The sequence below is a fragment of the Petaurus breviceps genome, unplaced genomic scaffold (assembly GCF_028583685.1).
Source record: "Petaurus breviceps papuanus isolate PSGF00001 unplaced genomic scaffold, PetGlider_PUasm1.0 90692, whole genome shotgun sequence".
In the NCBI taxonomy this organism is placed as follows: Eukaryota; Metazoa; Chordata; class Mammalia; order Diprotodontia; family Petauridae; genus Petaurus; species Petaurus breviceps.
Window position 1 is genome coordinate 8,727,430 of NW_027187313.1, and position 13,749 is coordinate 8,741,178.

A 13,749-nucleotide genomic window follows, 5' to 3' on the forward strand; every position below is an offset into this window, starting at 1 on the left:
AGCTCCCATGGAATATCAGGAACATTATTCATGTAATATTCAATTTGTAAACTTAGATGTAGCCAAAGTTCCTCCCTAGAGCAATTTATATTCTCCTGGGGATGTTGCCTGCTTGATGCTTCACATTCCTTGTGGGGAAGTTTGATAGTAAATGGGCCAGGAACCTACACTGAAACCCCTTCTGCCCTCAGAGACTATGGGATAGGGTGATCATCATCAACTTTTATTTTCTAGAACTTATGCGGGTTTCTATTTGAAGGCTGACATTTGTTTGCCCTGATTTGGATGATCTAATCTTTCAGCAGCATCTCGATGAAGGAAGAAGCCCTGCCACAAAACAACAACTATCATGTCACCCCATGTTACATCTAAAACATGAGGACAGCAACAGAAATCTACCTTATATGCTTATGGGTCTGACTGATTGATTTCCTTAGAAATTGTCTAGAAAATCACTCACCAGCTGGAGACAATGAACTTTCTAGCCCTAAGTGCTAGAAACAGGGGTAAGCACTCTGAGGCACAGAAGGAAAAAGAAAAGGAGTTGGGAAGGGGGAAGGAAAGGGAGTGGTGATGAAGGTAGGAGAGGAAGAGAGTCAGTCAACAAGATTTTATTAAGCAATTTATTAAGTGCTAGCTGGTGCAGTGGATAGAGTGCTAGGTCTGGATTCAGGAAGTCTCATCTTCCTGAGATCAAATCCAGCCTCAGACATTTACTTGCTGTGTGTCCCTGGGCAAGTCACCTAACCCTGTTTGCCTCAGTTTCCTTATCTGTAAAATGAGCTGAACATGACTGAACCACAAGACTGGGAATGGAAATACAAGTAGAAAGACAGTCTCTGCCCTATTCTGATAAGGCAAGATAACAGCAATGAAAAAAAGGAAGCTGAGACAAAGGTACCCTATGATGAAAGTCTGGAGTGCAGCCTCCTGAGAAAAGACACAAGAGTGAGACTAGGTGGGGCCCCTCCTAAAATGGAAGTTATGGGGAGAAACATCCAATCAGAGGGAGAAGCAAAGGTGTGAATTCCAGGGTTGGAGCAGGGCTTCAGAATGAAAAGTCAGATGTGGTGGAGGAAGTCCAGGATTTACCTCTGGCCAGGTTGTTGTAAGAGGGAATGAAAGAGAGAAATAGAGAATGAGATTAAAGGTGGAAAGCAATCAGCTAGGGACCACCGACAAACCTAGTGGTCCTCTTACATCAAGTAGTTTGCCAACATACTGTGAGTCAAAACCGATGATACTCCCACATTGAGTTCTTTCACTTGACGCTCTTTATCACACTGTCTGCACATGTTTCCTATACTATTGGACTGTTCATCTGAAAAGTTGGATAGAGTCTGTGAGTTTTTCACTCATTTGCTCAAAAAAATACTAAAAAAAAAAATAGAATATGTGCTATAAAACAATAGTCAAGTTATCTATTTAGTGTGGTAGGCACTGTTCTAAGCCCCGAGGATAAAAATAGAAGGAGAAAATAAGACAGTTCCTGCCCTCAAGCAGGTTAGATTCTAATGAGAGAAGAAAAGGAAGCTGAAAAACAGATGGAGTACCACAAAAACAGATGGGGCATGGTGACAGAGTACAAAGAAAGTCAAGAGCATAGTCAGGAGGTAAATGAAATGTAGCTATTCTCAGACCATCACCAAAATGGAGGCCCTGGAAAGAAGTCACCAATAGAAAAAGAGGATTGGTATCATGGAGGGATATCCTATGGTAAGATGACCCCCAGGTGCCATGGGAATTCCCAGAGTAAGGAGGCAGCTGAGTCATGGTGGTAAAATCCAGAGAGACAGAGAGAGAGAGAGAGAGAGAGAGAGAGATCTAATTCTCATTACCAGAATGAAGCATGGATCACCTGGGCCTGTCCCCTAAATGGAGGGGCCATGTAGGAAACTCACCAATGTGAGAAGGGGGCTAGCATGGGGGAGGGATGTTCCAGGTTGAGATGTCCCCCAGGTGCAGAGGGAAGTTCCAAGATAAGAAGAAAACTGAATCATGGTGGTAAAGTCAAGAAAAAAGTCAGAAGTATATCTCATAGCAAATCCTACGTGTAAAAGAACTTGGGCACACTTGGATTCTTTCTTTCATATGCTGAGTAGGAAGGGGACTATGCTAGCCCAATGTAAATCTAACCTGGAAACAACCAGCAACAAATGTTGAGAAATGTATCTTGGAATTCCCATCTGGTGGTACCCACTGTCAGGGAGGGAATTTCCTAAACTTGATCCCCAGGACACAGATATTAACATGCCCTCTATATCAATGATTCTTCAAGTGTGGTCTGGGGACCTCTGGAAGGTCCCAAGACCCTTTCAGAGGGTCTATGAGATCAAAAGTATTTTCATTATAATGCTAAGACATTTTAATTTCTAGTATGGTTAATACATAAGCAAAAGCTCTGGATTTCCTCAATAATTTTTAAGAACATAAAGAGATCCCAAAACCAAAAAGTTTGAGAACCACTATTCCATATGAATCTCTTCCAAAAGACCAATAGCTAGGTAGGGCAGGAGATAGCACACCTAAATTCAAATATAGCCTTATATACTTTCTAGTTGTGTGACCTTGGGCAAGTTGAGGAATCATTATTTACCTTGGTTTCCTCAACTGTAAAATGAGGATAAAAATAGCACCTCCCAGGGTTGTTGTGAAGATTGAATGAAATATAAAGCACTGGCCCTGGAGGACTTAAGTTCAAGTCCAGACTCAGACACTTGACACTCACTAGCTGGTTGATCCTGAGCAAGTCACTTAACCCCAATTGCCTCACTAAAAAAAAAAAAAGATTGAATGAGATAACATTTTTAGAGTGCCTAGCATATAGTAAACACTACATAAAGGCTAGCTATTATCATCATCATTATTATTCTAGGTGAATAGAGTTAGAATAATAATGATTTTATTTTTAGCCTTTACCCCATCACAACCTCTCCCAAATAGCTGCATATTATTATCCATAAAATGCAATAAGCCAAGAAAAAGGCAAATATTTGCAACTTTGTGTGACCTTCAGAAGCAACATGTGTTAGAAAGGATTTTGGAGTCAGAACAATTTGGGTTCAAGTCCTACCTCTGACACATGAAGTCTGTCTGACCATAGGCAAGTCACTTAACTTTTTAGAACCCCAGGCAATTCTCTAAAACTATTAGTTACAGAGAATAACAGCAACACTACTTGCAACTGCTGTGGAGGTATAAGACCAATAATACCAGCACACAGGAGGGTTGCTAGCACAGCTTCTTTGATCTGCTTTTCTAAAGGAAAGCAGCTCAAAAGGGGTCAACAAACTTACTTTGATCAAACATATATATCATTTACTTAGTTCAGGGGAAAGAGTCAGCACCCTGAACTTCAGAGAAAATACAAACAGAAATTATAAGCAGACCAACAAACAGCTTCCAACCATCTGACCAAATAATACATACATCACAGATCAATAGACAGATCCAACTGTCTGACCATTACATACATACATAGTTACCAGAGAGAGAAGCACCAATATTTGGGTTTTCAAAGCCATGGGACTCCTTAATGGCTACCCAGAGTCTCATCTGGCTACATCACTCAAACACTTCCCAGAAGTAAGCCCCAAAGCAAAATGCTAACCTCAGAGTATATATACACTTCTTCAGGGCTCCCATGACCTACCACCTAATTACAAAGTAACAAAAGGTGTGGACTTTCCTGAAAAACGAGCCTCCCCTAATCAAGCTTCTCTTGTTGGGCTCATGTAAGGCCTATTAATAGGTGAGGAGGATCTTCAATTTCCATTACCATTACACAGAGAGATTATGTCAGCATCAATGAAAGGAGTTTCAACATTAAGAGTTCCCCATCATTGATAACAGGTTCAGACCCATAATATACATATAAATGTATATATGAACAATGTGTATGTGTATAGGGCTGTTTCTATGTATCTATCTATACATACACTATAGCTATGCAGGTGTGTGTGTATATGTATGTATATATATATATATATGAAAAAGATGCTATGTAATTTTAAAATTTATTTTTTGTAGTTTTCCATTTTAAAAAACCCTTAGTACAGCTTAGGGAAAAGGGAGGAAATGATAATTGAAAGGAATTTCCACACTATAAATTCCCTACTAATGGAAATGGAATGAAACCACAGGCCTGTACCAAACAACTCTAAACAAATCATGAAGTAATAAATCTATGTATCTACACCATGGAGGTATCAGGAATCCATCTGTTTTCCTCCTTATATTTTGTGCACTTATGATTCTTGACTATCTCCAAAGCCATGGGAACAGCTCTATGTCACAAGAGTTTTTTCCAGGCCTCTTCCATCCCCGCTGGGGGTGGGGGGAGAGCAAGAAGGGAGACAGGATATAACCCTCGTTCTTTCCTTATCTTACCCTGCAAATTTCATTCATCAACAAAATGCTCTGAAACCTCTATGTATGGAAAAGTGGAATTGTAGAGTTGGGGACGCAGGAGGGGGTGATCCAAATATAATCTGCTAAGATTAGCTTTTCCTTGGTTTTCTGGGGATGTTCTACTCTGTACCTTAAGACTCCTTAGCCTCTCACCCATAAATGGATTCAACTAGACGCATTTAGTCAGCTTGTTGTCTAAATCCCCCTTTAATCTTCACAGATCATCAGGGGCTTTATCTCTCTAGGGCTGGGTTCCTTCATACCCTACCTGATTCCTTCTTCAGCTATGGAAACCCCCTCCAGGAAGCACCTCCCAGGTGAGCATTTAGATGGCAGCCTTTTCTTTAGCTCATCAGAAACCCTCCAGAGAGCCAAATCCTTCCTTAAACCCAAGACTATTACCACCACCACTACCACAAACAAGAAACTTGCAATGAATGAAAAGTCCAAGGTTCTGAGAAAACAGTGGGGAATTTTTCATCTAACACCAAAGCTGCTCACATCTCATCAGAACTTGACAGTCATCCTTGCTCATACCCTTCCTCTCCAGGTCTAGTGCCCTTTAAAGTCAATTCTTACCAAATCTCTTGCACAGACCTTCCCCACCCCAGTCTATTCTTCACTCAGTTATCAGTGATCTTCCTAAAGTACATCTCTGACCATGTCACTCTCCTACTTAATTAGCTACATTGTCTCCCTATTATCTTTAGTAACAAATATAAAATTCTATTTCGCATTTAAAGTTCTTTACAACCTGACTCCTTCCTACATTTCCAGTCTTCTAACACCTTACTTTCCTCCCCATGCTCAATGATATATACCTACAATTTAACTGTTCCTCCAGCACGATCTCCCACTTGTATCCTTGGCTGTACCCTCCCCCTGGAATGCTTTTCCTGGTTCACTGCTACCTCTTGGCTTCTCTGCTTCATTAATTTGTTGCTGTTGTTCAGCCATGACTATACTGTCTGTGGGGTTAGATACTGGAATGGTTTGCCATTTCCTTCTTCAGTAAATTTAGGCAAACAGAGGTTGGCTTGTCCATGATCACACAGCTAGTGAGTGTCTAAGGCCAAATTTGAACTCGAGTCTTTCTGACTCCAGGTTCATCACTCTATCCACTGAGCCATCTAGCTGCCCTACTTACTCAGCTCAAATCTGACCTATGTGACCCTTACTGATCATCCTTAACATTAATATTTCCCCTCTGAGATGACCTCTTTCTGTTTTTATGTCTGCCGCCCTTCCTTATTAAAATTGACATATCATCTGCATTCCATTTTAATTATTTCTAAGAATTGTAGTCATAAAGAACTTTAACAGGGAAGAAGAACATGTGCATGCCTCTTTTAAAAAGCAAACATTTCTCCCTTACTTTTACAGTAATCTTTTGAGGAATAGACTGGGAAATAACCCAACAGAGAACATTTGCCAATCCTGACAACTTGGGATTTCTTTCTTTGCAATCTTTCTAAGACTTTGGTTTATCTATAGGACTCACTCTTTTCTAAGGGGAAGTTATCTTTCTTTCAAAAGTTCTCAGTCTGAGTTCCAATAAATATCCTATTACCATAATCTGGCATCTATGAACATATGTCTAATTACACTTTTTGTTAATATCTGGAACTCTTTCATTTACTCACTGCAAGTAGTTGCATCTCAGCAGAGAAGTATTTCCACATCAAAACAATTAACCAGCATCCTTGCTGCAGAGAAGGTCTGGAAGAGAATGGTTCTCCTTCAGGATGGTGTTCTGTATCAGTCTGAGAGGCAAAAGAACTATTCTAAGAAATGAGTGGGTTGGAAGGAAGAACTAAACAGGAACGAGGCTAGAGAATCTGGAGAAACTTCCTGCGTCAGGTCTTCATGGAAGGGTTTCACTCTTTGCCCAACATGGAGAGTGTAAGTAAGCTGCAGCATATTATCAATAATAATTTGCGTACATGAAGTGACATAGGGGAATAAGCTACAAGACATTCATGATTGGGACAGCAGGGAGATTGGTCAAGTACGAGCAGGTGACAAGTCTGACATTAAAGGGGTGGGCACTTGGGAGATGCTAAAAGAGCCAAAAGAAAAGGTGTGCTATAGATGCCCAGACATTTTTAAAAATCACACAGAATGGAGAAAGCATGGAAGGGTTGAAAGCAGCAGCACTGAAAAGAATATCTATGTAGATTAGATTCACTTAAGGGCTGAATATAAAGATTTCCAAATGATCAAACAGGTCCATATCCAATTGTTAAAAGAAGACATTCCCAACTCCTTTCTTTCTCTTCTTCCCTCCCTGACTCTCCCCCCACCTCCATCTAGATAGCTATACATACCTAGTATGCCAAGTGCACGCACTCCTTGGCACTGGAGTGCACATTCTTTAATTATTGATCTACTATTCCTATCATGTGAAGACTTGTCTTTAATTCAGAAATGGCACATTCACTCTACACATATATTTGCATGAGTTCATAATCACATACTCTGGGATTCATTATTTTCCTTTGCTTCTGTTTAAATAATCCTTCCCCTTCCTCTTGCCTTTGTGTCACTTAGTTATTTCTAGTTTCAAGGGTAATAAAACAAGAGAGAGAGTGTTGATTTGAAGTGAGAAGACTGAAGCTGAAGCATCAAATCTACCACTTTCTAACAATAGCTGACATCTATATAGTGTTGACTATGTGGCAGGCACTGTGCCAAATGCTTTACAAATATCTCATTTGATCCTCACAACCACCCTGTAGGATAGGTGCTATCATTATTCCCATTTTACAGCTGAGGCAAACTGAGGTTAAATGACTTACCCAAGGTCACACAGCTAGTAAATGTCAGATCAGATTTAAACTCAGGTCTTCCTGATGCTAGACCTAGCACTCTATCTACTGTACCACCAGCTGCCCCAATGTGACCTTGGCAAATTACTTAAGCTCTCTGGGCTTAGGTAGCATCAGGAAGCATGCTTCTTTTCTCATGTGTAAAATGAGAAGGTTGGGCTAAATGACCATCCTGGTCCTTTCAGGATCTAAACTTTATAATCCTTCTTTGGGATAGACCATCTGTATAATTTCTATTTGGAATCACCCCCTTTTTAATTGTCCCTAAATTCTTCCATCTGCTTAATCAGTTTCGTTTCCTTTGGTATCTTTGTTTCTTTGGCTCTTCAGATTAATGATAATAAGCCCTCAGACTATTGATTCTTTCCAACATTATTGTATCTATTTAATACTGACATACCTCTATGTTATTATCTCCTCCCAAAATTCCGATTCTGTGCTCTCCACTCTATCCTCAAATTCACCCCTTATCACAGACAACTCTCAATTTACTATAGGCTAAGTATAGCCAAAGAAATGAACAAGAATTCATTCCAAATCATCTGACCTAAAATCACAGGGCATCTCTCCCCTAGTAGCAAAAATTACAAATGAAATACAACAAAAAATATATATTTTATATGTGTGTATGTGTGTGTGTATGCTGCTTCCATGGGGCAGCAATTTGATAGTCATCTTTTAAATTTAGGGATTACTCAACCAAGCTGAAATTTTGCTATCATAACCCCCACTGTCTTCCCCTAACACTCTTTTAAGTCTTTCCATTACCCATATTCTACCTTGTTTGAAGGAAGGGGGTTGCTAACAAAAATGCAAGAAGTCTCCCAGTTAAACCACTCCATATCCCTAATATTACTACAGAGTTACTTAAGGTCATTAAAAGTGACATTAAGGGCCCTATACTTCCCCCTGAAACAAAGATCCAACTTTTTAATAGCAATATTCTCTGGGGGTAATAGCATAGGAATCTTTTTGGGGGACAAAGAGGATCAACACATAGAAGCAGAAGAAGACAACAAAGTCAAAAGCCTCCAAGAACAATTTGAATTGGTTGCAGGCCATGGAGGAGCCCAAGAAGGATTTTGAAAATCAAATAAGAGAAGTAGAGGAAAAATTGGGAAGAGAAATAAGAATGGTAATAGTGTATAGATTGTAAACCATATGCCATTAGTCCTTGGTCGAGGACCACCCAAAGGGAATTGGAGATGTTGGCCATGAGCAGGATGTAGCACTCCACAAATAAAGCATTATGAAGGAAGTCATCACACAAACACATGATTGAAAGAGAAGATGACTGAGTCACATTATGAGATGGACATATCCCTAGACAGCCCACAGATTCCATCTCACTAACAAGAGAGCCTGAGGAAGGCCTTCCCCCCACAATTGAGTAGACACTTTGTGGTGAATTTATGGGAGAACATAAGCAGGAGTCCTACAAGATATCCCACAGCATGGCAGTCAGCATTGCTGGAGAGAATACTCCCATCAATAACATCCCCTATCCCTTGGCATGAAAGTCGAAAAGCTGATTCTGATGGAATCAATGTCATTTTGTTATAGTCATATACTAGTAACTTCCACTTATACAAAGTTTCCAAAGCATTCTACATAAATTATCTCATTTGAGCCATACACAATAACTAATTCATTTATAAAGCACTTTTAAATTTATTAAGTGTTATTATATACAGGAGTATATATGTGTGTTTGTATATACATACATACATACATATCTGTACATACAATAATCACATACATATAGGCATGTGTACACATGTGCATATATGTACACACATCCATATATATAACCTCATCTGTCTTACAACAACCCTATGAAGTAAGAACTAGAAGTATTATTGTCCCCATTTTTTACATATTTAGAAAATGAGTCTCTGACAAGTTAACAGGTTTACTGCCAATAGTCTCACAGTGAACAAAAGTCAAAGAGGGTGGTGGTGGGGAAGGATCTGAAACTGTCTTCCTGAATCAAAATATAACACTTTTTTTCCACTACACGACACTCTATCATTATTTATATAAATTTATGTAAATAAATTTAATATGGGGAAAAAATACTTATTCTGGGATTTGGAATTGAGAGACTCACTGTAATTGGACATTTAGAAATCAATTTTTAAAAGATGATTCTTTGCACCAAAACTCACTTCCTGTGATTACTAGGCTTTACAATTAGCATTTGCTTTGTTGAAGAAAAGTGACATCTTGTGGATATGTGTTAAAGTGTGTGAAGATAAGGAAATGAAAGCTTGCAGTGACATATATAATGTACGATAATTTTCAGATTTCAAAATGAAAATGAAAAAGCCCAACTTTTAAAACCTCACCAAAATCCTGTCTGATTGAGTTTCTGTCTCTCCCCTTGTGTATGTTTCATAAGAGAAAAATATTTTTGATTAAACAGTACAGGGTCATTTTCTACTCTGAAGTGAAATTATGGTATACTCTTAAGTTAGGTAACATCTGGATCTCTATGGGGAGATGTCAGCTCTCTTATTTCTCTCATTCTAATGATGGGGTAAAAAGTAAAGTGAGATAAGCCATGTTTTTATAGGCAGTGATGGGGAACAAACAAGTCACCAACCCATTAATGAAGGTCAGCCTGGAGATCATGGTAGGTTTGGGGTGGTTTTCTAAGAGAATAGGGCAACACGAAAAAGAGGAAGTCGGAGACTGCCTTATATGATTGAGAACATTAGTTATAAGGTTCTCAATTACATAATGCTCTTGTACTCCATGTTTGGTTTTACAATAGACAAAATTATGTTAGTATAGAGGTTGCCCCATTTGTAAATGTGACTTAGGGCATTGCACTGGGGAAAAGGCACTGGACTTAAAATCAGAGGATATGAGCTTAGATTAGTCACTTAAGCCACCTTGGTTTCAGTTTCTTTACTTGTAAAAATCAATGAGTTAAACTAAATGATCTTTAGAATCCCTTTCAATTCTGAATTGTATCATCTGATTTACTAGAAGAAAATAAATGATAAGAAAATAAACAAACTGGTGTTCAGGATTGATAGAACCAGAGAAATGTGAAAGATGAGATAAATTCACCCAGAAGTAAATAAAAGAAGACGAATAAGAAAAGAAATAAGATGAAGGAGGAAGATAAATCAATCAATAAAGTAAATCAAGTCAACAAGCATTTATTAAACACCTACTCTATGCCAAGTACTGTTCTCACTATGAGAGACACAAAGACCTGAAACAGTCTCTGCCCTCAAGGAAGTTATTGTGCACAAAAGGATGTACTGATCAGTGTTTAACAACCAGCTCTCTGGAGGAAAAAATGTTTACATACCATACTTTTAACTTTATATATCATTATTAATTCTTTTCCTTTTCTCATTATTCTTATTCTCATTTCTCTTTTAAATCTCTAGACAATTTTTTTAATGCAATAAATCAAACCTTAATTTCTATGTTTGCCAATTTCCAGGTGCAAATATGCACACTGAAAATTTAACAATTGGCTCTCACTAGCCAATACAAGCTGAGCATATAGAAAAGACATGTAAAATAAATAAAACAACTAGCCATTGAAAAGTGGATAGTGGTGCAGTGAACAGAGTGCTGACCTTGGAGTCAGGGGGACCTATATGAATGAAAATAGTTATAGCAGTTATTCTCATGATGGCAAAGAATTGGAAATTGAGGAGATGATCATCAATTGGGGAATGGCTGAACAAGTTGTGGTATGATTGTGATGGAATACTAGTGTGCTATAAGAAATGATAAGCAAGATGCTGTCAGAAAAACATAGAGAGTTACATGAATTGATACAAAGTGAAGTGAGTAGAAGCTGGAGAATATTGTACACAAGAACAGCAATATTATAAAATGATCAACTGGGAATGACAACTATTCTCAGCAATATGGAGATCCAAGACAATCCCCAAGGACTTATAGTGAAAACTGCTGGAGTTTGAATGCAGATCAAAGCATACTTCTTTTTTTACTTCTTTTTTTCACCTTTTTTTTTTCTCGGTCTGTGTTTTCTTTCATTCACAACATGACTAATATGGAAATACGTTTTGCATGACTAGACATGTATAACCTATATCAAGTTGCTTGCCTTCTCAATGCGGGGTGGGGAGGGCAGTGTGATGGGAGGTAAGAAAGGAGAGAGATTTAGAACTAAATTTTTTAAAAGAAGAAGGTTAATTGTTTTTACATGTAATTAGAAAAAATAATGCTTTTTTTTTTAAAGAAAGGGGAAGGTGGGGGTGGCTAGGTGGCGCAGTGAGTAAGAGCACTGGCCACTGAAGTTGGGAGGACCCAGATCGGTTCCAGCCTCAGATACTTAACACCCACACAAAAATAACTGGCTGTGTAACCTTGGGCAAGTTACTTAACCCCAATTGCTTTAAGAAGAAAAAAAAAAAGAAAGGGGAAGGTGATCAAAGGACCCACAATATAGGAGGTGGTGTCTGAGTTGAGTTTTGAAGAAGACTAAGGGGATCCAGTAAGTAATCAGGGAAGAAGTTAGAAAATAATAAAATTATTTCCATAGAGGGAGAGGCAGGAGAGACCAAAGGACAATCTCTAGACGAGCTAGAAAGTATTGCTGTTGTTCGTCCTTCATTCTGGAAGACCATAACATCAGGAAGATGATGCTGTGACTTGCAAATGAATTGGATTTAAGTGAGGGAGGGCTGTTCAAGGTCATCAGCCTTACTTTCTCCTCCAGTCATCTGGGTCCAGGGGCCTAATATTCATCAGGATATGGAAATGGCCCAGGATATAAGTCAGACACATACACTTGCATGCACTCAATTAAAAAGAAAATCAATTGTATTAAAATATAGTTATAAAAATGTTATAAAATAAAAAAGCTTCCAGGGCACCAGGTTAAGAATCCCTGCCCTCAAGCATATGACTGCATAAGTATAAAACTAACCTCTTTGACTATATTGTGTTCCTGCAACTTTGCTGCTTTCATACAATTTGTCTGCTGAGATTTCTCACACTGTAATAACATCATTTCTTCCTCTCTGAATGACATGCCGTTAGTATGGAAATACTAATGACTCAACATGAAAGAATTTGTCTAAGGCAGCAACATTTGATGCAGACAACAGGCCCCCCTCCTTGGGATCACAGGATCCTAGACAGAGCTGGAAGTGACTCTAGAGGTCATCTAGTCTAATCCCCTCATTTTACAGGTGAGGAAACTGAGGTCCAGAGAAACTAAGGTGGTCAGTCAACAGGTATTTACTAAGTCTTTATTTTGTGCTAAACCACTGGGACTACAAATACAAAAGGGGGAAAAACAACCACTGATTCCAAGGAATTTACATTCTAGTGGGAGAAGAAAATAAACAAAAGAAAGCTTAAAAGGTTGGGGTTGGAGGGGATGTTAAAGTTGGGGGTGGGTATGGAAGAGTGTAGTCTAAAAGAAATGAGAGCTTAGTGACTTTCAACAAGTGACTGAATTGGAATTCAAACACTGGCCTCCAAATCCAGCAGCAGATAATATGAGGTGGTCTGTTTGGGAGGGTCTCACCTCCAGAAACAACATCCATTTTTCACCATCATCGTTAACAAACATTTATCTTGTCCTTACTGGTGTAGGACACCAGAAAGACACTGGGAATACAAATGTGAAAAAGGAGGAATCACTAATACCAAGGTCCTTACAGTTCAGTTGGCTGTACAGTAAATATGCTGTAGAAACACATATGGTACATATACCCTTTAAATACATATGGCATAATTATACATGTACAGTATTTATACCATTTAAATACATATATAGTATATCTATATATGATATGTGTTTATGTAGTATAGTATATATGTATATATACAATATGTTTGTATAGTGTATATACTATGTGTTTATATAGTGTATATACTATACGTGTTTATATAGTATATACTATATGTGTTTATATAGTTATGTACTATATGTTAGATAGTGTATATACTATACATTGCATATGTTTGTGCTGTTTACATAGTATGTATATATTCTATATGTTTATACACAGTGTATATATACACACACACATATACACACACTGCATACTGTGTGTGTGTGCGTGTGTAGTACAACCAACTGAATTGTAAGGACCTTGATATTAGTGATTCTGCCTTATTCACATATAAATGAATGCAGAGCTGGGGCAGATTCTGAAGAATTACAGTCTGTTGTAACAGGAATCGGAAGATGAGGATATGAATAAAGTAAGGTCAGGTCAGCAAAATGGAACCACAAGCTGTACTGGAGACCAGGTTGGAGGACATTGATAGAATTAGGCACTGCTATGACCCTACCCCCCTCCCTAAACCATGTTGAGATTTCCAGGGGTTGGGGGTCAGGGGGGGCCCCAAAATCCAGAGATCCCTCAGATCCTAGCCCCCTTTCTGACTGCTTGCTGAGCTCATCTTAGTGAGTGCCCCCTTAAACCTCTTCCTCATCCTTCTCTCCATGTCCCTGTAAGGGTTATGGGATTTAAAGATCTCCCATGCCCCATGGACGTGC

At 38.7% G+C, this 13,749-nt stretch overlaps 1 long non-coding RNA gene across 3 annotated transcripts in view; it reads right to left on the minus strand.

The window, feature by feature from the left end:
- LOC138144157 (uncharacterized) overlaps nucleotides 1-13,749 on the minus strand; it is a 76,354-nt gene that overhangs the window by 57,212 nt on the left and 5,393 nt on the right. Inside the window, exon 2 of one of the 3 annotated variants that reach the window (XR_011163873.1) lies at nucleotides 6,054-6,173. The exons of the other annotated variants lie outside the window; for them this stretch is intronic. This is a non-coding gene — a long non-coding RNA (uncharacterized lncRNA). The remainder of the gene's footprint in view (nucleotides 1-6,053; nucleotides 6,174-13,749) is intronic. 3 annotated transcript variants of the gene reach the window in all.